We start from the raw sequence: 26,321 nt of genomic DNA on the forward strand, positions 1-26,321 counted from the left end.
CTCTCTCTCTCTCTCTCTCTATCACACACACAAATAAATAAATAAAATCTTTTAAAAATATATAAAAAAAATAAAACTTGATGGAAGCCAATGGAAAGCTTTAAACAAAGTAGTGATATCATCTGAGTTATGTCAGATCAAAATGATTCGATTACTAAATAGAGAATAAATAGAGATGCAAAGTGAAAGTGTTCTTGAAAAGTGGTAATGGTTGCTTAGTCCTTGGCTATGGCAGTAAAGTTAATGAGAAGTGGTTCAATTCAAGACATCTGCTAGAAAGATATAATAAAAATCTTTGGTGCACAATATGAATGGAAGGGAGAATAAAGGATAACTCTGAGATTATTGGCCTTAACAACTGAAATAACGAAATTCCTTTTTCCTGAGTAGGTGACCTTGGGGAAGAAGCAGATATTGGGGGTAAAACCATTTTTTTTTTTTCTTTCTTGGCATGTTAAATTCGAGATGCTTATTGAGCATGAGATGTTGAATCAGGAGCTCAAGAGAGAAGCATGTGATAGATACATTTTAGGGTAGTCTTTATAAAGATGATATTTAAAGTCATCAGATTGGATGAAATCTCCAAAAGAGTGACAATCGACAGAGAAAAGGAGAGTTTCAATGGTCAAGTCCTTTAAGGAAGATCCAGCAAAGCAGTCAGATGAAGAATGGATACATCTGCAGCACGTTGATATTATATAGAGGCATTCTTTGTGAGTTGAGCTTTAATATTATGTTATTAGTGGCCAGTGGTTGAATTTCCTGTACGCTTTGTAAGACCCCATGAAAGAAAGTACTTTCTGGTTCTACAATCATGCATAGTTGTGTTTCTCCTGAGAAACTCTCTTCTCATATTATGGACACCGAGTCACAAAATAGTTTGAAACTCCCTTTTGACATTTGCTTCCGAAAACAGTCTCGTTTAGTAGACAGCCTAGCAAATGTTAAATACCATAAAGAACACATTTTGCGTACAATCTCACTTCTGCCTCCATCTCATCTTTCCTTCTGTTATTTTACCTCTGTTCTATTCCCTAAGCCCTATAATCTTTAACTTTACTTTATTACTTTGCAATTTTACACATTTATATAAATTACATTACTTACTTTCTGGAATGAATCAAAACAATGATAGACTTACAGATCGTACAGGCTAGATAGTCAGATAGATAGTGATAGATGGGTAGAAAGATTTAAACACATAAAGAGCCACATATTTCAGTGACATTTTGCAGCACATGTGCTGTTGGGCATGGCCTTGCAACCGAATGCCAACAGGTCTGGATCTCCGACTGATGAAGAAACTCACCTCAGGCCAGTAGGTCTATTCTGTGCATCACAGCACGACAAATGCAAGTAATAGACCCTCTTTCCTATACAATTATCCACTTGCCTCTATTTTCTCTACACATACTGAAATCTGGAAACTAGGCTGAAATAAACATCAGGGAAGTTTTTATAGTGAGTTTAGCTTCCCCTGAGCCATGTGCAAATGAGCTTATTTTACACACATATATTTATATAAAATCTGCTGTCATAATAGACATTGGTCAAAATGCTTTTGTCTGTTTCGAAAAAAAAATCATATGTGCAATCTACCAAAAAGTTCTAACAGCTATTTTTCACTGTATGTTCAAACAAACAAAAGAGACAAGAAGAGAAACTAAAGATTATTTTTAATGATAACAGGCCAAAACCTCATCTCAGAAATATGCATGCACACTGGATTGTGTACATGTCGGAGGGAAGCCTCTCTGCCACTTGAAATCAAATTATTTTTCAAACAAATGCTATCAAGACTTAAGTTGGGACAATCCTACATCTGGCCTCTTCTATCTTATGGTAAAGTAGGGCTGGGAAGTTAGGATTTTTACAAACCTATCTTTGATTTCCACTAAGTTTCTTGCATCACCCACTTCATTAAGGCCTCAGGCATGCATCCCTTAAACCCTCCCAATTATAGGTTTCCCATTTCTTGCAAAGGGGAAGATGGGAGGAGAGGGGTAAGGAGCATATCTGATTCCTCACTCTAGGCAAATTCCTGAACGCCACTGAACCCATAGGGGAATATTCAAAGGTACTGACTGATCAAATCAGGGATCCAACACATGGGGAAGAATTCAGAATGGCATAAACTTGGAGTAATCTTTTTAGAACAATTTGAGGATGAGCATTTTTATTTCTTGACCAGGTAGTTCAGGTCATCATTACATTGGGATGATTTAGGCCATGTCCCTCTTCAAGCAGAAATAGTTTATCCTTGAAAGCATCTGCCACACTGTACAAATCCTTGCTATACACAAGCAGCTTGTGGGAAGTATTTCCTGAGGTCTGACATGGACGAGGCACCCCTTTGATGATACATTTTTTGGCAGAGAGAACCGGCCTCAACAAACCAACTTCTTGCCAGGAGGACTGAGTACACACCTACCACCTCGAGCCTTATTTCCACGCCCGATGATGATAATAATTTTAAGAACTGGGAATTATAAAGCTTGCTTGGCAGCCTTCTCATATTGTGAGTGATAAATCAAACTTGGGGTGCTTGCCAGCAAAAAGTTCTTTCTTATCTGAGTAAATATACGAGGGTGGATATGACACAGGCAAAGCAATTTGGTTCGAATATCATGATGGGTGCAATGGGCGGGCTTTTGTATTGCTTTATTGCCTTCCTCATTTTGGGATTTTGGCTCTCGGTCGTCTGTTCACAAACAGTGTCGGTTGGCTTTTTCCTTTCGTAGCAGATTCTCTTACTTTTCTTTTCTTCTTTTATGCTAACCCATGACCAATAAAAATAAGGGAAGCATTTTCTAAGCATATCTCCAATCAGCCATTCCTCTGGATACTGTAGAAGATCAGAAACACGAAGCAATGTTTTTCAACCCTGATTTCACAAATGTGAAAATCCCCACATCTCTTCCCCTTTACACTGAGCTTTCATTTGGGTGCCGATAGTTTGCATTCTTAAATGCCACCTGTTGAAAATAAAAGTCTCATGACTTTTGCAAATATTGGTTCACCCTGGTTTAGCCTTACACAGCAGTCTAATTTCATGGTGCTTAGCAATTACTTTTATTACTTACTCCACCCAGCAGCCCTGCGCTGTCGGGAACTTCATCTCTTCCTGTGTCTCGATCTGTCCCTCTCGTTCTTTTTTCTTTCTCTCGCTCTCTGGTTTTAACCCATACAAACACACATGCACCCATTCATTACCACGCGGATTAATTTAGCGAGTCTCTACATGTGTCCCAAAATATTCCATATAACTCAAAATAGCAAGTATTTGAAAAGATAGTTATTCTCTGTGCCAATGGGAGCAGCTGAGGCACAGAGAAAGAAACCTATTTCCCCAATTAGAGATTTGTTGCTTAAGCAAACAAGTTCCATCGAAAGTCAGGATGCTTCCAGTCCTAGTTGTGTGGCTGTGAGCAACTCGTTCGTGGCTTCTCTGCCAGCCTCAGTTCACTCTTGGTTAAAATGAGGCAAGTGGATGAGTTCCACGGGGTTTCCCACGCATATGGTTGTATAGTTATGTTTTTCTAGAGACGCGTGTGAAGTAAGTGAGCGATTTGTTTGGAGACTCAACTCGCCAGCCCCCAGACATAGCGTTCTTCCTGTAGATCACAGGCTCTCGGATAATGAAGAGGAAGAGGGGCAGAGGGACAAGTTTGGATGTTTCCCCAAAACCTGCTTTGCCTACTTAAGACGCATACTTTACTGAAAAGTTAACTTGGTTAAAAACATTTCTTTTAAGTTCTTTAAGATTGATTTCTTCCTGTTATTGTTGAAGATCTGCTTTCTGTGGTCATTTGGTAAATAAATAGCTTTCAAAGGGAAACCAACAGCAGCGTTTTGTTTTTCTACCACAGAGTTTAGATGTTCAAGTTCAGCCACATCATGTACTAACAGCTTAGTGCTTCAGATAGGGATGGGGAACCCAGAATTCTTGAAAGGGGCAGGGCAGGAAGTCCTTTTCTATTGCTCACTGAGTCACAGAAGACGAATGCCTTTTCAGGAGTTCAGTAGTTGTGATTTCAGTCAAGTTCCCGCGGCTCTCCACCACTTCTGCAAATCCGAATGAAGAAGCAGCTACGAGGGCTGTGTGAGTTATGGTAAAACGCATTCTGATTAAGTGCTGAAAAGTGGCATTCGCAGTGAGTTCAAAAAATCTTAAGAGTGTCGCTGAAACTTAACCGTCTACCGGGAGCCGCATATCCTGAGAGACAGGCCAGAACCCCCCGAAACACACACCCTCTCCCTGCCCAGGTAGCAGCGGAGCATATTTGGATTTAATTACAGTCTTTCTCTTTTAGCATCTCTGCTCCACCACCACCCCCGGGGGGGCCGCCACCCCTGTGTCTTTGGACAGGCAGGCCTTCCACGGAGCATGCTCCCTTTACAAGCACCGTGACAAGATTGTGTTTCGGTTCCAAAGGGTTAATCCCAAAGTGAATTCTTCGCATGTGTAATTTAATACTTCATAACTGCTGAAAATTGGAGTTCACATAATTTATTTTCTTTGGTCGGGCACATTTGCCTCATGCTTGGCCGGGGCTGACTTCAGAGAGACACACCTAAAGCTCTCAAGTGTCCCAAGTGGCCCATGTCAGTTGTACAGAAGGATTGTGGTACTTGGCCAGAACCCAAGGATTAGGTGTTCCTGAGAAGGGTTTTTTTGGCTCTGCAAAGCCCTAGGATGTCATGGGAATAGGCTGCACTCCCTCTTCCCCCTCGAAGGCCACATATCAACAGGGTATCTAACCACTCCGAGACAGGCTTTACACAAAGGTATACATTAAAATAAATAGAACATGCAACCAGAAAGAACCGAAAGAGAGGGAGGAATTGCCAAGTGGAGACAGGAAACAATCGCTTCATTGTTGAGCCCACGGTCTTAGAATTGCAGAGTGCAGCTCCACCTACAGGACTACTCGCAGAGCTGGTGTTCTGGGCTTCAAGGCGAGAGACAAAACCTCACATGCCATTTTTATCCAGCTCGCTTTGCACGGGCTTCACCTAACTCACACAAATCCTACTTGTTATTGAAAAATAATTGTCCCTCTTTGATGAGAGGGATCGAGAGAGCGACACAGAGATAATAAGTAAGAGGGGAAAGCTGTTCAAGGGTGCTTTCATTGAGCTCCTTTCTCTTACTTTGGCAGTAAATATTCTTCTCATCCTTGCAATACTCATTTAATCTCTTTCTTTCCTTTTCAACAACTTCCTCTCATTTGGTTTCCTCTCATTATTCCTCGGTTTGGGAGGGGGCATGTGTATTTTCCCCATTCAGACAAAATAGAAGGCTGTGTTTGTTTGAACACCATTCTTGGGCTTCCTGGCAAGCTTTTCCCTTTAAAGAAGGTTCAGGTTTTTAGGTTTAAAGGAGCTGAACAACTTTAAAGTAATAATTAAAGCCAACTCGGTATGTGCACATTTTCCTCTTTTGGTGCCCCCTTTATTTCAAAACCTTGCCTGCCAACGCGGGGGCTGATGTCTAATGCTGTTTCAACGGGAGACCTGGGTTTCAGGACAAGATCCAGGCCATAGGGGAGACTTGATGGCTCGGGGAATTAGTAATGGGATTTGGAGCCCTGCATTTCTAGGTCACTGGTTTGAATAGAGCCCAGGTCAGTAATGACTGAAAGTTGTTACCACCCGATGCCTGCTCTTCCCGCACTGATCTGAGGTTGCCCGCCGCTCCGTCCCTGAGTGCCCGTGGCACATCCGTGCTAATGGCATTCATTGACAAGTTGGCTGTTGGAACTTAGGCCTAAATGCGAGGCAGACCACCTCTGCCGTGTGCAGAAACAGCGTCCACGCTCTGTCTGGGCTGCCTCTTCAGGGGATAATGCAGAGAGAGAGAGAGAGAGAGAGAGTTAGAAAGCTGTCTTGCCTTTCTGTAATTCTAGGACCTGGTTCCTCCCTCCCCCCTCCCCCAGTACCCTAAATCTCCTAGGTGTTGTGTCCTCAACCACTCAAAGGTCAAGTCCACAGAGAAGGACTAACAGGCCACAGAGGGCCAAGTTGTTAAATACTCCAAATGTGTGTGTTCTGAGAAGACTGATTTAAAAGATCTGAACTGGGAGTTACTTTTTTTTTTTCTTCTTTCTTCAATTTCTAGTGCCACATAATCATGGCTCTTTTAAAATAAAGCTCGCTGGATCCCAAATCTGTGCTTAATGAAGTCTAGGGGAAAGGGGAGTATTTGCTGGGCTTATATTAGTAGAGGGTGTGAAAAAGTAATTACAGCTTTATTTCTTTTCTGTTTTATAAGAGGAGAAATGCTTGTTGCAAGAGAATCAAGAGAGGAGTGGAGACTAGAAATTCAAGGACAGTACGCTAGTTTGCAGTCAGGGCCGGTTCGGCAGAGCCCATCTCCATGTTCACAGTGACTGGCCAGTGCAGCTCATTGTGGTTAAAGAGAGGGGAGGAGCCGGACTCCCTGTGGGGACGAGGCTACTGTGCAGAGAGTTGCCTCTCCCAGCCTGTGCCCTCCCCCGGCCAGGGGCGCAGCCCACAGGGACCTGGCTTTCCCTCTCTCCGGGGCTCGGGCCTCCCTGCCTTAGGTGGAGGGGAGGCCCATCCCCAGGAACGAATCACGTACTATATCCGATGAAGAAACTCCCTTCGAATAACGACCCATTTATATAAGGCTTTTATTCAGGTTTCCTTTTCAGACAAGTGGGTTTTAATAGCACCGATTTTTAGTGATAAACCAATTACAGGTGCTTACCACATTGCAAAGATACTGGATGAGAAGTTCTTCCTCAAGAGTTCGGAAAACACAGTATGCTGTTCCCATTTGTTTCTGATTTATTACTGCCCTCTCTACATTTATTTCTCCTGGATAGCATAGGTGGTTTTTTTTTTTGCTTGCTTTTCATTTTTTATGTGTTTGTTTGTTTTTCATTTTGCTTCCAAGACTGTTTGCCTGCTTTTACTCTTTCATTTTTGTTTTCTTTAGGAAATACTGTCTTCTACATTTTTACTGGGAAGACCGAAGAGCACGGTGGCCGACATAAGGAGTTTTATTTCATTTATGTATTTCTCCACAGTGAGCCTTCAGGCCACCAAGCTCCACTCCCAACTTTGGTCGGTGGTGGGGGTGGGGGGGAGTCTAACAGTAACAGTGATTTCCCACAGGGTCCCAATCCTTGCACAGTCCCCACCGCCCACACCACCTGCAGAACATGAGCCAGTGGTTCATTGTGTGCCATCCATTTTCTGCCTTTTCTTTGAGGAATCCAAATGGTAACTGATTCCGTTACTCTGAGAATCCTAGCATCATAGAGTTGGATGGAAACCATAAAGGTCAGCTGCTTCACTAATTTCTCTCAAGATGGAGGTCTGAGGGACGCCTGGGTGGTTCAGTCAGTTAAGAGTCTGCCTTCGGCTCAGGTCATGATCCCAGGGACCTGGGATCGGGCCCCGCATCGGTATCCCTGCTCAGCGGGGAGCCTGCTTCTCCCTCTCCCACTCCCCCTGCTTGTGTTCCCTTTCTTGCTGTGTCTCTTTCTGTCAAATAAATAAATAAAATAAAAAAAAAAAAGATGGAGGTCTGAGTTCTGCTTGAACGCCCCTTGAAGTGGAGCTCCTCCTCTTCCAGGCAGCCGCTTCCTTATTTATTGAACATCACATGGAAGTCAGGAAATGGGGTGACAGCAGTGAACAATATTACCCTTATGGAGGTTGGAATCAAGTGAAGGGTGGCAGAAGATGCAACCCCAACTCTGGCACGTTGATGATTTTGAGCCACAGGCACTACTAGAAAAGCAAATCCAGGGAGAAGCTGCCTCTGAACTTCCCTATCTGCAAGACAGCTCCACCGGAAGGAACTCAATTGTCCTACATTCCTCCCCAGGAATTTCCTCCACGGGAGACTGACATTTGTCACAGGAGAGGAGACGAGAAGTCAACACTACACTCTAATGAGCTTCGTCACAAACTATCATATCTTTCATCTGTTCCTCTTGGGTCCATTCATTTTTCCTAAAAATCATGTGTTCTCCCCAAAGAATCCTCTACCCCCTCTTCCTTTTCCCTATTAAGGTGGGATTTAAGCCTGAGTTTTAAACTACTTTCCCCTGGTGTCTCCCATGTCTACATGAGGTATACATGTTTATAAACTTGTGTGTTTTTCTCTTGTTGATCTCTCTTTTATTAAAGGGGTCTGAGCCAAGAACTGAGAAGCGTAGAGGGAAAGTTCTCTTTCTTCTCCAACACAATGATGGAAGAAGAATCAACGAATAATTGGAAAGGAGCTAAATGTTGATCAGCTTTGACCACTGCCATCTTTCCTAGATTGAACCAAAGTCTACATGTCGTTAACACCTGCTCATTTCCTCATCTGACTGCTGAAAGTTCACCTACTATTCTTTGTTTACATGATGGCTCTTGGAGACACTAAGTGATTTACTGCACACTCCAGGGATTCTATTTCTTTGACTTTTACAGTCCTGAGAACTTGACAGGAGTTGGCTGCTCCACAAATGCATGGATTCATCAAGAATGCCAGTTTTGGGGTTCCTGGGTGGCTCAGTCATTGAGCGTCTGCCTTTGGCTCAGGTCATGATCCCAGGATCCTGGGATCGAGCCCCACATTGGGCTCCCTGCTCAGCAGGAAGCCTGCTTCTCCCTCTCCCACTCCCCCTGCATGTTCCCCCTCTCACTGTGTCTCTCTCTGCCAAATAAATAAATAAAATCTTTGGGGAAAAAAAAAAGGAATGCCAGTTTTATTCACGGTGGCAGGACATTGGACCTAGAAGAAAACATCGTGTACCTGAAGTTGCAGTGAGTGTTGGCACCCAAACTATCACTCCTATATTTTGAAGAGTAAATGAGTTCAACTTTGCAAGATTTCAATGAAGAAAAAATGGTATGGGATACCAGCAGCTATGGCTCAGATTTCCTCCACCCATGGTTGTTTTTCCTCTGTATGTTTAAAGTGGTGTGAAATCCCTGATTTTGCAGTATTTCCTTATGGAAAAAAATTGGTAAGAAACTTGGGAATTTAAAAGTTGTAATGGCTACGGTGGAATAGTTTTACATAATAATTTTAGTAATACTGGAAAGGTACAATAACCTCATAAAAGTGATTAAGTGATGATCTATAGGGGACAGAGAGACCATGAGTGGAAAAAAGGACTTCTCACTGTGCACATTTTATACTCATTTGATCTGAACCATTGAATGTATTAACTATTCAGAAATGACATAACCTTTAAAATGATTTTAAGACATTACCACCATTTTATTAATGATAAAAACTTAGAAAAAATAACAAGGTAAAAATATGTTTTTCCCTCAGTCTTGAATTTCAAAAGAGCTTTCCTCCAAAGAGTTTTAGCCAAACTTTTAAACCTTGCTTGTTGTATTCAACCCAAACTGCTCCCTGGGCAAATAAAATGAATTATGCAATTATACAGTTTTAAGTCAAAATCATGAAGAAAAGAAATAATAATGAACAAACAAAAAAAGAACTTCTGATCTGCAAGGTGGGATTCCAAGCTCCTGCATACTCAGACCAACTTTCTTGGACTTAGAATGTAGTCCTGAGGGAAGAACAAGTTCAAGGAGAAAAAGGTCCTTACGGCAATCTTCCCACCCATGTTCTCTCTTGACTTGTTATGGGATTGAAGATGTAGAATTGTAATTCTGCAAGGCTTTCATGAGATGTTTTATTCATATTGTCAAATGTTTAGGACTCAGTGTGTGAGAAATGAAATTTTCCACGTATTTTGTAGTGGCTAATAACATGACACTGTTGTCACACCATCCTAGTTCTACTCCTACTTTGTCACTTACAAAGCAAGTTGCTTAAATTCCTTAAGCCTTACTCTTTTCATTTGTAAAATGAAGTTGATGATAGTACCCATACATCAGGGTTGTTAAGTAAATGAAATGATACATTCTAGGCTCTTGACAAAATGGTTGCCACATACTAATTGCTCAATAAATGGTAGCTATTAGTTTTATGTTACTGCTCAGAATTATAATAATTATCATAATTGTTATCATATGATCATATGTTATTATAATAGTTTTTCCCATCTGAAGTTATAATTCTCCTGTGAAGCCTTGTATAGTCAGGCTGTGTTCTATTGCCTGCCCCACATCTATCCTCTGGCTTTAGATAGTAGCATGACCACTCAACCATTCTCCATCTGTATGTTTCTATGGTGCTGACCCCAACACCCAACTCCAGATATGCACTCAGAATCAGCACTGGATAATCTGCATAGTCTAGTCTTTGGCAACAATTATTGAATCAAGTATGAGCATGAGACCCAAGTCTTGTCAATAGGATTCAATTCTGGGGGGTTTTAAGACTTTTGCTTGTTTTCATTATCTTTTCCCTGGACTTTATATTAAGTAGTTGTATGTCTGAGGTTGGTGGGTGCCACTAGGTCTTATTCGTAAAAGTGGGTAACTGGGGCTCCCACTGCTCTCCTGCTGTGCCCTTCCTGGAAAAGCCAAGGAGGTGTGCCTCCTGAAGCCCACTTCTTGCCTTCTATACCATGCTTTTGGTACCAAAACCATGGAATTTTCTGTCAAGTAGCATTCTGTCAACTTCCAGGGCCTATGATAACCTCTTCCCTAGGTCAATCTTTAGGGAAAGGGAAAAGGACTTTGGTCTAGAGGCCCCCATTTTACATGAGCTGGCAGTGTATATGCAGGCCCTGCAAGTGTTAGACATGCTTAGGGACACTACCTGATGAACGTGTTCTTGACAATAAAACCAATAAAGAAAACCTGAGTCAAGGAACAAAGAGTTCTGATGAGCTCCTTTGGGTCCTAGATCCAGTTGTATGTGAAACAAGAGTGACCCTTGGACTTTTACGTTTCTGAATCAATAAGTGAGTTTGGCTGTATTTTCTGTAACTTAGAGAGTTCCATCTTGAGCCACTTTTCCTTGCTACTCCATCCTGCATTGACATTCCTTTATCTGCAATCATATATCACTTATGATATTCAGAAATGTATTATATTCTCTATTATTGAATGTAGGGGAGTTTGTCTTCCTCAACTAAATTTCTAAGGACATTTGCAAGCTATGAAAAAGGATGGACTTCAGATTCACTTTGATGTAACCGACTGTGTGACCACGGATAAGGCAGTTAACCTCTCTGATTTGTTTCTTCAGCTGTGAAATAGAAATAAGACTATTTAAAGTGTTAGGATTGCTAAAGGGATTACATGAGATAATGAATATAAACAGCCTAATGCACACTAGGCGATCAATAAATTCCTTTATCATTTGTTTGAGGCTGGTGGATGTTGGAGTTAAAACCTAACTACTGTTACAAACTGACAGAAACCCAACTTAACTAACTTATAAACAGTACAGTTTCTTTATAGTTTTAGTAGCATTGGAGTCTCTCATAGAGAGGGATATAACGGGACCAGGGTAAGCTGGTTGCAGGGACTTACAAACTACCTCTACACTTTGCTGATCTCCACTCCTTATGTCACTCTCTTCCTGCTGCAGCCTGGCCTTTTTTTTTTTTTTTTTTAAGTTTGTTTGTTTGTTTATTTATTTATTTTAGTAATCTCTATACCCAACGTGGGGCTCAACCACACGACCCCAAGATCAAGAGTTGCATGTTGTTCTGACTGAGCCAGCCAGGTGCCTGAGGCTTTTTCTCATCCTCAAGTCTACAGTGAGGTACAAGGCCATCCACAGGCCCAACATTTGCATTTCCTCTGTTCAAGAGAGCATCCCTAACCGAGCTGGGATTTCTTACTATTACCACAGACTCCTAGGAAAGATTCTGATTTCCTTAAGTTGGACCAATCAAATGTGGCTAGGCAAAAGGTAAAAAATTATATTAACTTGGTACCTTGCACAGTAACATAAGGTTGAAACGAGGGGAAGGAGAACTCTCAAAAGATAAGGGGGCAGGATGCCATTGATGAAGAGATAGCAAAGCAAGTGACATTAGGCTACAGGGATAATTGTTTTGTTTTTAAAGATTTATTTATTTATTTATTTATTTGAGAGAGAGAGAGAGCATGAGCGGGAGGGGTAGAAGGGAGAGGGAGAGAGAATCTCAAACAGACTCCGTGCTGAGCATGGAGCCTGACGTCGTGCTCCATCTAAAGACCCCAAGATCACGACCAGAGTCAAAACCAAGAGTCAGATGCTTAACTGACTATACCACACAGGCGCCCTGCTGCAAGGGTAGTTTTTAAAAAGTTATTCTGAATTCTCTCCCTTTGAACAAAATATTGAATGCATGTTAGCATACCTACTATAAAGGTATGACCAATTATTTCCTCTGCTGACCTCTGGAGTGGAACTACAAACAGAGGGGTTGGGTGGTTCCCTATTATTACACAACAGAGGAAAAAAATCAACAATAAGACCTGACCTCTTAGTTCCTTAACATGATCCCAAGAATCTTTAACTCAAATATTTATCAAGTCTCCTTCTTTAAAAAGTGACCATGTCAATCTTTAGTATATGGCTGTTATAATGTTGATATGGACACATTATGTATGAAAAATGGTTAGCTCAACATTTGCTGTGTCTGATTTTCACGCATTAATAATCTGACCACTTAATTAAAATAAAACGCCAGAGGGTCCCAAACCACAACGCAGAATGACCTAGAGGATGTCCTGTCATTGAGAGGTGAGGAGGAAATAAGGAAGAAATAGCTCAGGGACAGGTCGGTTACTTTTATATCTGTGTGTGCCTTAATATAACTAAAATCAAAATGTATCCAAACCCAGGGCTCCAACCTGGTAGGATTTTCTAGCTTTGCATATGGTGTTTATTTTTTATGTGTTCCTTTGAATTCCATGGGCTGTGAGTGCACTGCAATGGTATGGAAATGTGCAGACTTCAGGTGGAAGTAATTGACACTTCTTCACCTCCTGAAAACACACCATCATCTTAATACCCCAGACAGACCCGCATTCTGAAGGCTGATTTCTAGGCCAGTGAAACCCAGAGCTTCTACTTCACAAGAGGGACATGTTCGCTCAGAAAGTTAAAATGAAAAGTTTTCATGTTCAGCTCCCTTCTTACTTTACAAAGACCCTTATCAAAAAAGCATTTTAAATTGGAATTAGTGAGTGATCCAGGTCTCTAAAGCCCAAGGACCAGAAGAGAAGATTTCCTAATTACACCAGCAGGGGCTTGATTTCTATTCTTAGTGCAGCTGGGTAATGTGGTTATGTTTGAGATGTGTCCTGTTTCTTCATCAGCAGGGCCAGGCTTCAGTTTACTGTGAGATAGAGGGGGCATGTGAAGGGTCTCTCAAATTCGGTCTTCCTAAATGAATTAAGGCAACCTTTTCATAAACAACATACCTATGTAAGTCTTAACTGTGCTATGTTGTAGGCCAATCAGATTGAAGTATATTTAAAACATGCAATTATTAAAAGAAAGAATAACTTGATAGGAATTTGAAATTCTCTTTATTGCCTATTCATTGAATCTTACTACACATCCCTTGTTGAAAGTAGTTCAGGTTGGAGCATTCAGACTCTTCTGGGGGTGAAGCAAGAGTCACTTGTCAGACTATCCAGAGTGCAGAGAAGGTTTCTGGCAGAAGTCCACCTCGGAAAATGGGAAATCTCAACATGAGCGCCAACTCTGTGATTATTTTTCAGAAAGGAAGGGCTAAGTGGCAAGAGGCAGGTTCCACCAATCTCTGTTTCTCTGCCTAAAAGTTGAGTTATTTGTTTTGAACTACTGTAAATTCTTACATGAGTCCTTGTGATATTGTTTGATTTACAACCTTTGGCTACCTCCAATGTTCTAAAAAGTACGACAAAACATGATTTAGTGAAAAAATACTGATTTCCTTTTAATAGAAATAGTTGGTGAGTTAAAAAAAAGTGCCCAAGTCCTTTAACTTATTAAATTATTCAGTTTAAAAGTATTGAAATGACCTACAACGAGGCAAAAATAAACAACTTAGCATCACAAAGTTGACGAACACTATTCAAAAAATTGGTTTCAATCCCAAGCCATTTATTTACAATCAAAATATCTAACTCATGTGGCAATATCCTTCTGTAAAAAAAAGGGGGGGACATTTAGATTCTTACCCATTTTCTGATCATCCCACTAAGGAAGAAGAAGCCATAAATCCTTATAACACAGAAACAAAACAAAACAAAACAAAAAATCTTGTCTTTTTGGTAATCTTGATGAATTTTGTCAAAGTGGGATTAAGGCAAAAAGGTTGTTTCTTGGCAAGAGAATTCTGGAAGGAAAAAGAAGCTGAAACTTTGCATCGTTGTATTCATATCTGGTCAAGCTGCCTTATCACAATTCAAACTTTCATGCTGGGAAACTGCTCTTTCTTTGGTACCTTTTCTGCCAGAATTCAACTCTAACAACAAAAGTTTATAAACAATGAAAATTCCAGCTGGTTGACATCAGCGTCACAAAGCTTTCTCTTCACACTGATACAAATATTTACCCTGAGCTCTGGCAAAGCTTTCCTTGCCCATGTCACCCTTAATCATACATTTTTCCTTGATTGAGTTATGCTTTCCAGTACGTGATTTGCTTTGGTTTACTTTTTAACACATCCCAGAGGCTTCATCAAAATCAACTCTGGGCAGGCCATGTCATTTGGTAGCTGCCAAACATGTTATTGAGAAGGAACTTGGCAAATATCAAAACAGTCTTTTCTAACTGCTCTAATAAATGTGTTTGTTCTTTTTGACCACCATTTACTTTTTAGGTCCCTCATACCCATGAAGAGATGAGCCAAGAAAGTAAGCAGAGATGCACTTCATTCCCTTTAATCCATTCCCTGGAGATAACGTGCTGATGTCTCTTCCAGGCACCTTATTGCAAAGAAGCTGAAAACTTAAAAGTTTTCATCAATGACTCTTTATTTCCTTCAAGAAGATACAGGGTTATTTTCTAAAGGTTAAAACAACAGATTGATGTACTCTGTAACTGTAGTAAAGTCTGCTTGAACAAATATTTGCCACACCAAAGTGACTCGTGGAGGGATTAACACAAAATATTGCAAATATTTCTATAAAGCTTCCCTTGCCAAAATAAAATGTTTGGGTTCTCTGCACTGAATGCTTGCAAAATCCTTGTAAAGTGCATTAACAGGGCAGAATTCAGGGGAGTTTTTTCTCAAAACAGGTGATGCCGTTACCTGAAAGAAACATCAATAATTATTTCAATTGCATCAGTTTATACTCACATTGCATATAGGTTTCAGAAAAATCTGGTCATTATACAAAAGCTTTATATGTACCATGTGTCACCACACTACCTCCTTTGGAAATAACACAAAGTAAGCTGTGCAAGCTACACACTCCTTTCTTTTGCCTGGACCAGTTAAAAAAAAAAATCTCAAAAATGAGATGGAATTCCCACCTCTGGGGCATTCACAGTCATTATTTCTGTTACTGTTGCTTTTCCTGTACACCTCAGGGGATATGCATGCACGCACATAAACACACACACACACATTCACTTACACACGCAATAATCTATACTTTACCTAGAGAGTTTTACCCTTGCCCTTTGCCAGCCTTCAGACTCACCTGCCTAGCTGGAGGTGTGTGTTTGCTTGAATATATTGAAAATGCAGTGATTTGTAACAAAATCTACCTACTGTGATCATTAGTACATAAACATAGTTCAAGACCATGGTAAATAATTTTTATACACTAAGGTGTGACCAACATATTTGAGAATTTGGAATTTAAGAAGATATTCTCCTCAGTTCTACGGTAAAAGTAGTAGCAATTTCTTGTTCATGGAAGCTCATTGTTAATTCTTTTGTACCAAAAGGAATCCATTCTGTGTAGAGAAATGAAAAGTATAAGCTCCATACAGGCCTGAAGGAGTTAGAGCAATTTCCCAAATTCCTAACCTGACCTGTTCACAAAAATGCAGGAAAAAGAACAGCATGTGTTAGTTCCATTGTTAAAGAATAATCTCTATCAGAGTGAGAGGCAGAAATTATCCCCACTTTACAGGCAAAGGTCAGAAGATGCAGGAAGTTCTACTAACTTGCTCAAGGTAATTTAGCAAATGGAGATTAGAGATTCAAATCTAGCAAATGGAGATTAGAGATTCAAACCTAGTTGGGTTCGACAAAGAAGCCTTATTGTTTGTTTACCTCAGTTTGTGTGCCCCACCTGCGTGCCCACAGATTCAGCCACCTGTGCACAGCTCTATAACTGGTCTAAGCCACGCGGGAGGTTTAACTTAGATAACCAGTTAGGGATAAATTCTATCGGAATCCATTATGATGTTCAGTTTGTGGGGATTCCCTTGGAAATAAATTTTAAAATGGGGTACCTTTTTCTTTCCAACTGTGCTCTGTGGAACGCCAGGTTTCTGAGCAGGCTGTTAGGAGCTCCTAGTGTACATAATGTGATTGACGAGAAGGTGGCTCTGGACACCTACATCTGCCCTTCCCTAAAACCTTCCAATATTTTTTGATATATTAGGCATTTGCATAAGATTTTGTGTAAGCAAAGGTTTATTTTACTAAAAATTAATATTTTAAACCTGAGAATTCTTATGAATCAGATCTTTGAGCATGTAATTCTTTTTGATCTAGACCATGACTTTCAGAAAATTATAATTTCTGAATGTCATCTAGAGGCTCATAGAGTCTAGTTAGTGGTAAAACCAGGGCTGCATATAAACCTGGTTTATGTTCAACTTTCCAAATAGTAAGAAAATATAAATTACTAATTATATATATATATGCTTCGGTTAACACAATACATGTATCCTGCAAATAATGTGTATAAATTTGTTTTCCCGTACACCAGTGAGATTACCTGTTTAAGGGGCCACATTAATAATTTGAGGGAAAGTGTTCCATACATGTGGATTTTTTCCAGATTATATGCAGGTATAGCCAGCAAGACAGTAGTTCTTCCTTTAATTGTAACCTAACAAAGTCTGTTGTGAAGAGGGAAATACCGTTTCCCTTTTCAAAATTCTTCAGGGCAATGTTTACATCATGAGGATATATCTGGTTAGACCTGTTGAACCAGAACTTCCAGGAGCGGGGAGCAGACATCTGTACTGTGAAATCACGCCCAGGAGGTCTTGAGTAATCAATCAGATTTGAAATCACTGATTTGGCCTATTACATTTTCAAACGTGAAAAGCTGGCCCCCTCCCAAGGAGTCTATTTCATCTTTGTAAAAGCTTTCTAATTCTTTCAGGCACACCTTACGCCAACCTGAGTCAAATGCTTTTTTGCAGGCACAAAAAGAGTTAGGCTGGGGAGAGATCAGTATGGTCAAACCGTTGCCATTTCCATAACAGTCTATGTGAGTGTCACGTGAGGCATGGAGTCTTCCCTTACTCATCTCTGCATGAAGATGTCTCACTCGCCTTCACATCCCCAGCCCTCTACCTGGCACATCCTAGATGATCAGCATTTGTGTTGCTTTCAAAAAATAAGAGGGACATACATGATCCAAGTTCAATGGTGAAAAACTCTCATCAGCCATCAAGTTTTTGTCTTCTTTTTATTTAACCCAGTTGCTTCTCAATTTTTAGACATTGATTTATTTCATTCTCCCTTAGGTTCCTTGGTAGCATTTTGCTTCCTTCTCCTAACTCCACTTTTGGTATCTCTCCATAGTCCCCATTTCTTAAAGATTCCCTTCTTGATCTTCTCTCACAGGCACAGCCAATCAATCCTTCATCCTCTCCTCAACTTCCCAGAAGACTATGAGTCCTTAGAGTGTAGAAGCTCTCCCGATGCTGCTCCCAGACCATGACCCATGCTGGCAAAGCTTCTGCTCCCATGTGGCTGCATGTTTCATGAGGAGAGCTACTAAAATGCAGGCAAGCACAAAGTCTTAATTGCTTGCTAGTGGGCACTCAGCCAACATGCTGTTAGCAGAATGAAACCCAATCTTAAGAAAAAGTGCTGAACCCCTGCTCTGGATCACCCAGCCCCATATGGAATGCACGTGTTTTTTGAGGAGATTTAGGCACGAAGGTCTTTTTTTCCACTCTTTTGCATGGTGATGTCAATCTATGGGTTGCTAAAACATTTTATTCTTAATGTAATAGTTCTCTCTGCAGACAACCTTAAGAGGCAACTCTGTACTTCCTCTCCCAACTCATGACAGGGACAATTAATATATTCTCAATTTTTTATTCCACTCTGAGAACATTACTTTCATGTTCTTTGCAACGAAGTTTTCCTTTTAAGAATTTCTACATTGACATTTTAAGATTGTCACTGCCTGGTTCTGATGATTTGCTAAATATTTAGTCTTTGCTAATTAATCTCCCTAAACCTTAGTTTACTTATCTTTATAATGGGAAAAATAATAATACCTTCCTGATATGGTGGCTGGGAGGGTTCCATGAGATTAAAGCTCTTGCCAGTCCCTGACACAAAGAAAATGTCTGATAAATATTGGCTCTTAATATTGTTGGTAAAAATAATAGTCTAATAGCTTTCTCATTGTAAAAGCATCTCAATATATAACATAAAATATTAACACATGCATTCTGGTGTTTGGGGGTTTCAGCCTTTTTTGTTTTTATCTCTCATGTCCAGGATTACATTTTGATATATTTCTACTGCATCCTTTTTTCTAAAGAGATTAAAAACCTTTCTTCACATTACAAGTAACAAAAAACAGACAAGCAAGATAAAGAGAAATAATGGTCCCTAGACTTCTCCTTTAAATTTTAATATCACAGTGCTATTGTCCAAAACTTTAGCTCTGCATTCCTCTCTGAATCCTAGAATACTGCAAACTTCCCATCACTGTTAAATGATTAAGATGAGTTGAGTATGAACTTTATTAGGTCCTGCAGTGGTTCAGAGAATGAGACATCCACATTAGTCGCTAAAATTTAGAGTTGTAAAGGTAAGTTTGCATTTCACTTTGAATATCATCTTCTCCCCAAAGCTTGTAATAATCTTTTGTCACACATGGGGCTGGAAAGGATTGTTCCCTATGACCCAGAGCTGTACTACCAGCATCCAAGTCCCCATTTGTATATTTTTTAGGAGTTTTAGAATGCCTTAATGCAAGTAGGATACCTGCTGGCCCACCTTTATATCCCAGACTTCCCCTAGGAGCATTAAGATTATACTCTTTCTAGGATATATTTTCCATTGGCTATAATAATAAATTAAAACTCCATAAAGGGGCGCCTGGGTGGCTCAGTCATTAAGCGTCTGTCTTCGGCTCAGGTCATGCTCGCAGGGTCCTAGGATCGAGCCCCGCATCAGGCTCCCTGCTCCGCGGGAAGCCTGCTTCTCCCTCCCCCCAACCCCCTCCGCTTGTGTTCCCTCTCTCACTGTGTCTGTCTCTGTCAAATAAATAAATAAAATCTTAAAAAAAAAAAAAAACTCCATAGAAGCAATGTCAGTGGTTTCTGTTGTCAGTTTCTATAATATGAAACTATTTATTGATATATCAGTTTTAGCACAGAAAGACCTCATCCCAGAACTCTCATTAATATCAGCAATTTATACATATAAGTTCTACATCCAACATTAAAAATTACCTTTGTCATTTTCGTGGTAAACATTAAGAGACAGATTTGATGAGAAAGACATCATCCGTATGATAATTTGATATCTTCGAAAATCAGGGTAGACCATTTAAATTGCTAAGTTCAATAAAATGCCATTAAAGATATCTTATTCCCTTTCTCCCCAACCAATTCTGAACCCAGGAAAGGGTTACCAAGAAAGCTTGAATAGTGTCTTGTTTAACTTTGAATCAGATATGGCTCCATTTATTTCTTCAAAAAATGGTTAGAATTAATTAATATTAATCTATAATCACATTGATGGAAAAATTAATGGAAATTTTAATAAAAATATAACCTTAACAGGATTTGAAGTTGTCCTGTTGAATATAAAGCCAACACTTTATCCACTAAGCAACTGGTCTTCTGCTACCAGCTGATGAAATTGTAAAAATTAACTACAGAATATTTCTTCTTTTGTTCTATGTGCATAAGAGAAATGTTTTTGAGAACTACAAAGAAAAAGACATTAAAAATTAAAGTAAATATAGAAATTAACCAAGCCTATTTGATATAGAATGTATATTTATTTAGGGAATTAAGGTGTTTGTTCATCCAAACAGATCTTATTCTCTCTCCTACTCTATCAAGGCTTTGGATTATATTTTTTACACTATAGTTTCTGAGAAGACTTGCTAATCCTAATTAATAGGTCAAATTATTTCGGATTACTGAAGTCTGGAGAAATATAAAATGACAGGTCAGTATTTGGCATATTAAATAATTTTGTTTAAGGAAAAACTGCAATATTATGAAAATCAGTGCAATATTAAAACTATAATGTTAAACATGTATTTCCTGAAATATAATCACATTAATTTTCTTTATATACTATGTGCTATATAATATTGAGCAAACTAACCCATACATAGTGAACACTTATTAGAAACTTATGATTATGAATTAAACTTTTATCTTTTTCACCATTTATTGGGTATTTATAACATTAGATACTGTGCATTAAAAATAATACAACGTATGTATAATATAAACTATTATTTTTGCCATTGTATTTATTTAATGCTTGCCAATATTTCAATGCCAATACTGAATGTTAAAAGCTATTTTTTCCGGCGTTATATCATCCAGAGATCCATATCTGAAGGCACTTCTTCATAGTTACAGAATAATAACTTAGCTTTATAGTGATAACCCTAAACCAAACAAAATATCCTGAAAGCCTTTTTAAATTTTCAAAGACAAAACGAATATGAGAAAAAAGTAGTAATAAGTACACTTTTATTACATTCTAGTAATTTGAAAATTGATAATTCATGTATATATGGTTACTCTCTGCAAAGCACTATTTTTGATCAACTAAAACAATGAATACCTAACTACATGCAATGACAGAACTGACAGTTCTTGCATGATAATTAGATCCACTGGTGGACATTCAAAATGAAGCAGAAACAAAGATTCTGACTTCTTTTCTGTTTAATTTTACAATTCAAGTCATGTTTATAATCAGTGATGTGGTAAATAATCTTGTCTCGTTCTCCCTTCCAACTACCTGATTTCTTGGAAGCAGCGTCTTTATTCCAAAAGCATAAGGAAATGAGAAACGTAACTGAAAATTCCACTGATTTTCGGAGCAAGCAGCTTTTGTCATGAAGTATTCCTCAGTTTAAATATTTTCCTTAACACTGGACAAGAACTAGCCTAGCGCTGCAGCCTCCAGGAGCTGGGACTCAATGGGGACTTGTAGGAGCCAATTCCCCTCCTCAATGAACACTGAAGCCTTTCTCTTAAATATGTCCCCTTGTATTATTTGACTCGATATTTCCCATTTTATTTTCTTGCTGTCAACATAAAATGTGTGAAATAATATTGCAGATGCAAAATGCTTACATACTCTAGCCATGACTGAAGGTAAAACAAACAAATGAATAAACATAAATAAAGTATACTTCGAGAAAAAATGTACATCTTATACCTAGAGACTGATAAAACTTTGATATTGACAAAGCCAACCCATATAATTTAATCTGTTCAAAGAGCATGTGTATGTTCGTGAGTTCATTCATCGCAAAGAGGCATTGTTGGTTGTCACAACTCTCTGGGGTTTGGGTACTGGCTTCTAGTCAATAGAGGTCAACGATCCTGTTAAACATCCTACAAGGCACAGGACAGTCTCCACACAAAGCATGACCCAACACAAAAAGATCAATACTACTGAGGTTGGAAACTTGCCTTATGCCCAGTGAAATTTGGCTAAATCCCACTTAATGTAAGTCATCTTCAATTTTCCACGTCATTTCTTTCTCCACTAGATTCAAACGAAGAATATATGATACAATATATGTCTTCGAAATGGAAGAACTGATGCACTGCTGATTTTGAATGTAAAATTGCTGTGCCTAAGAGTACACAAAAATACCAGAAAGAGTTGTTCAGTGTTCGCCACTGTCAGCCCTCCACCGCAGACACCCCATCTGGTGCAGTCTGATATGGATAATAATGGTGGAGTGTTCTCGCTGTCTTGCCTGTAGTCATTACTGTGATGTTATTTTAGGACTAAGTAGTGTTTGCCCATTGGACCATAAAAGTGTGTCATGTAAATACAGGTTTTAGAACACACAATAGTCTGTCCATGTGTAGAAATATGCAGGGGGAAAAAAAACCTCATAAAATGCTTTTTAATATTATTTGTTGGGCATGTGAAGTAATTCCTTTTCAAAGTTAAATCACTTGGAAAAAAGGGAGCTTCTCTTTTCAAAGACCCCGTAAGTAATTATGCTGCATTATACATCATTCATATGTCAATGCAAATTTTGTTTTTAAATGGAAGGAGTTTTGAATGACACGGTACCAAGCATTTGTCCAACATTAACCAAACCTTTTATTTATTTATTTACTCTCACCTGAATTGCTCTTTGAAATTGAATTGGGGGTAGGGGGTTAGTATTTATATAGTCAGCAACCTCATATTTGACACTTCATCCTAGAATTAAATTCTGAACACCGAAAAATCTCATAGAAAAGAAATTACAAATGACAATAACCTTCAAAAAAATCCTTAACAACAGTCGAGACCCTTTTCTCAGTAGATATTATGCTTATATTGACAGCAAGAAATAAAATGGGAAATATAAAAAGCCAAAATAGTATTTAAAAATTCTATACTTTGAATCATACATAGAATTGTATACTTAAAAGTGTGTGATTATATTGTTGGAAGCTTGAAATATATGCTGTGTTGAGCCTTTTTCCCCCATCCCTTAACAATGATGAACATTTTCTTATTGAGATCAATTTATAATAATGACAGTTAGAGAGTAAAATTTATAGTTATGTAAAATGAAACTGTCCAGATTGGACTCAGTGACTTGATGATACACAGAACAGAGTTATTAAAATGGTGGGTGGCCTTATAGACCCTCAGATGCTTCTCAAAACAAATCATCTTGACAGGAAGAAAATCTTACAAAATGAAGTTTATATGCCTTCTGCTCTTTATAGACATTTTAAACTTGAGAAACAGCTCTAGAGAATTATTGAAATTTTATTCTTCAAAAATAAAAAGGTACAATTTCTGCAAATATTCATTACCCTCAGACTTTATTTAATTTCAATATTTTAAGAAACGTGTGGAAGAGATACAGATAGATGATAGATATAGATAGATAGATGATAGATGATAGATAGATAGATAGATAGATGGATAGATGATAGACAAATAGATGATAGATATTTTCCTTTGCCCCGTTTCCCATCATTTAGAAGAGAGTTAAACCCATTCTAGTAAGAGTCAGTTTTACATTTGATTTTGTTAACAAATATTTAGGTCAAACTAGCAACTGCTTCAAATTCATTCAAGTTCTGTCCTTTAGGTGTTTAAATTGAAAAGAAAAAGTGATAAAAATACCACTTTATCTGTTCAGTGATATATTCGAACCACTGACCAGTTTTACCCATTTCTATAACATGCATAAGTTTTCAATTCTTTGACATTGCTGCTCAAGAAAATATCACTGATAAGTTAATCTAAGACCTATTCAATAATATGAGATTTTACTTTCCCTGAATAGATCTTCTTCCATTAAAGAAAAATACCAACTGGTGAGAGCTGAGATGGAGAATTCTGAAACAAGACTGTCGTACTCGCTTTGGCAATGCATATACTAGAATTGAAATGATACCGAGAAGATTAGCATGGTGCGTGCACAAGGATGACACACTAAAGCAAGACCGTCACATTGAATTTCCCGGCTACAGTGTCCTGCCTGGGCATCCTTAGACAGGTTAAGTAACTACCTGTGGTTGAGTTGCCTCATCTCTAAATGCTGATGGTAAGAGTTCCTACCTCATAGGATTTTTACAAGGAGTAAATGATTTAATATATATGAAGATTTTGAAACAGTGCCTAACATATAGTAGCACTGTATAAGAATTAGCTCTTTTTGAAAATATTTTTTTATTTTTTCTTCATTTGAAGAATAAATGTATCATCCTTGAGTAGAGCTCTAATTTGTTAATTGTGTGTTTGTTATGGGTACCACAGTAAGTTACCCCAAGCAATCTCAGGTTTAGATATGAACATCTTCTACTAAACTAGTAAAAACACTAGCTTTTGCAAAAAGACTAGGATAACTAAATTTAGTGTTAAAGTCCTAGCAAAAATGTCCAGTATAACCTATAAGTAATATTCAGGGTTTTATTTCCCAGTATTTCTATATGATAGGTTTGTTTTTTCATATGTAATAAGTCATAAAGAGTGAGGGTACCTGAAGGGAAAATCAAAAATAATTTCCAATTTGTGAAGTTCAATTTAAGGTATAAGGACATACATAAATATTAGACCCGTACGGTTTTGTTTCCCATGCGATTTGTCAAATATACTCTCTCTTTTCCATCGATGCCCTTACCAAATACTGTTTTTCTAAAAAATAGATTAGTCAATTGGCCCAATTGTAAAATAATTTGAACAATATTGAGTATCCCAATTTTATCTGATGTGCATGGTGTAAGATCTAAAAGTGGAGTTTTTATGACACTTGTGGTCATTTTAAGATTTACATTAAAGTTAAGATGCTTTAGGACTAAGTGGCAAATAGCATCCTAATAGTCAGAACCTAACAGTCATGACCTAATAATCTGGTTTTCTGTCAACCTCAGCAACCTAATTTCATGCTACTTCTTCCTTTGCTCACTAATCTTCAGCCACAATGGCCAATTTTTAGTTTCTCAAGTGAACTAATGTCCTTTATTCCACAGAGATTTAAGACGAATACTGTTTCAACCGCCTAGAAGAGTTTTCCTCCATCCTTTCATCTATTCAGCATGTCTCTATTGGGATGTAATATTAGCTGTCACTTCTTTCAACCTCTAAAATACATCGTCATCTCATTATATAATCTTTTTTAAAAGATTTTATTTATTTATTTATTTGAGAGAGAGAGCGCACGCACAAGCAGGGAGAGGGGCAGAGGGAGAAGGAGAAGCAGGCTCCCCACTGAGCAGGGAGCCCAACATGGGGCTCAATCCCAGGACCCTGGGATCATGACCTGAACCAAAGACAGATGCTTAACCGACTGAGCCACCCAGGCACCCCTCATTATATAATCTTATACCTGCTGGTACTTTTATTGTGTAGGATTAATTTAACATTGTAGTTCATTATTTTTTTCATGACTTCTTCCCCAGTAAACCATAAATTTCATGAAGAATTGGACCTTGTTGTATGTTCACTTCTGTTCTCTATTGAAATGACATTGATGCCCTCACCTCAACAAAATGTGTACTGATATCCTACTCTTCTCTTCTGACTTTTGACTAATTTGAAATGGTGAGTTTGACAGTTGCACTTAATATGGTCCAGACAGAAGTCCTGACCTGCTCCCATCCCATCTAAATTCTCCACTAGAGATGAGAACCTTCATCTCTTACAAAGAATACTTCCATTCAGCTACTGGTCAAGCCAGAAACCTGGAAGTCATCCTTGATACCTCCCTTTTCCACACCCTCCATTTCTAAGTCATCACTAAGTCCTATCCTCTGTATGCATCAAATGTATGTCAATAGGTCTGCATGTCTTCTCCACAATTGCCACATGTATCATTCAGGGTCCTGCCATAAAACAGTAACCCACTTAGAGTGGGTAATATGAAGGAAATGTTTAATGAAATCATATTTAAGAGATAGGGTAAGTAAGTTTTCTGGAAACCAACCAGAAATACTTCAAGATCCCACAGCTAGGAACAAGCAACAGGAAGCTGTTGACAATGTAGGCTGAAAGGACAAAGGGAAGTTACTGGAAACTAGAAAGGCTAGCTCCATGGTGAGAGATGTCTGAGATAAACCATGTCCTCTGATAGAAGAAGAGAGGTCAAGGCACAGAAGGAGCAGGGGAATAAAAACCAAACTTCATTCTGTTGCCAACCTCAAGTCACAGGCTGGTATTTCCCATTAGCTAAACCAAAGTGGAATTTAAAAGACAAAGAAACCCCTTGATGTCATGCATAATCATTAGTATTTTGGGGGTCATAAGGCATGGACAGAACAAACTGAAAGTATTCTGCAAACCATTTTTCTCCTAGCCTTTGTCGTTTCTTACCTGAACTATTGCAATGATCCACTAACTGGTTTACCTACTTTCTCTGTCACAAATACCTATACTCAATTCTCTTACAGCAGTAAGAATTCTGTTCTTGGATTGAAACCTATATCAAGTTTTTCTGCTTAAAAAATTTCTCAGTATTTATCTTTTACTCTCAAACTCCTTGTTTTAAAATTGTGTAACTTCTATTACAAAGGTTAATTTTCTTATTTTTTTTTCCACACTAGACTGAGTTCT

The 26,321-nt window shown here is 38.7% G+C and overlaps 1 non-coding gene across 1 annotated transcript; it reads left to right on the forward strand.

Moving 5' to 3' along the window:
- Positions 1 to 23,625: 23,625 nt before the first annotated feature.
- Positions 23,626 to 23,732, forward strand: LOC118537918 (U6 spliceosomal RNA). The gene has a single exon (XR_004918355.2). It is a non-coding gene; the product is annotated as a U6 spliceosomal RNA (small nuclear RNA).
- The last annotated feature ends 2,589 nt before the right edge of the window (positions 23,733 to 26,321 follow it).

This window comes from Halichoerus grypus, chromosome 4, assembly GCF_964656455.1.
Source record: "Halichoerus grypus chromosome 4, mHalGry1.hap1.1, whole genome shotgun sequence".
Classification (NCBI taxonomy): domain Eukaryota; kingdom Metazoa; phylum Chordata; class Mammalia; order Carnivora; family Phocidae; genus Halichoerus; species Halichoerus grypus.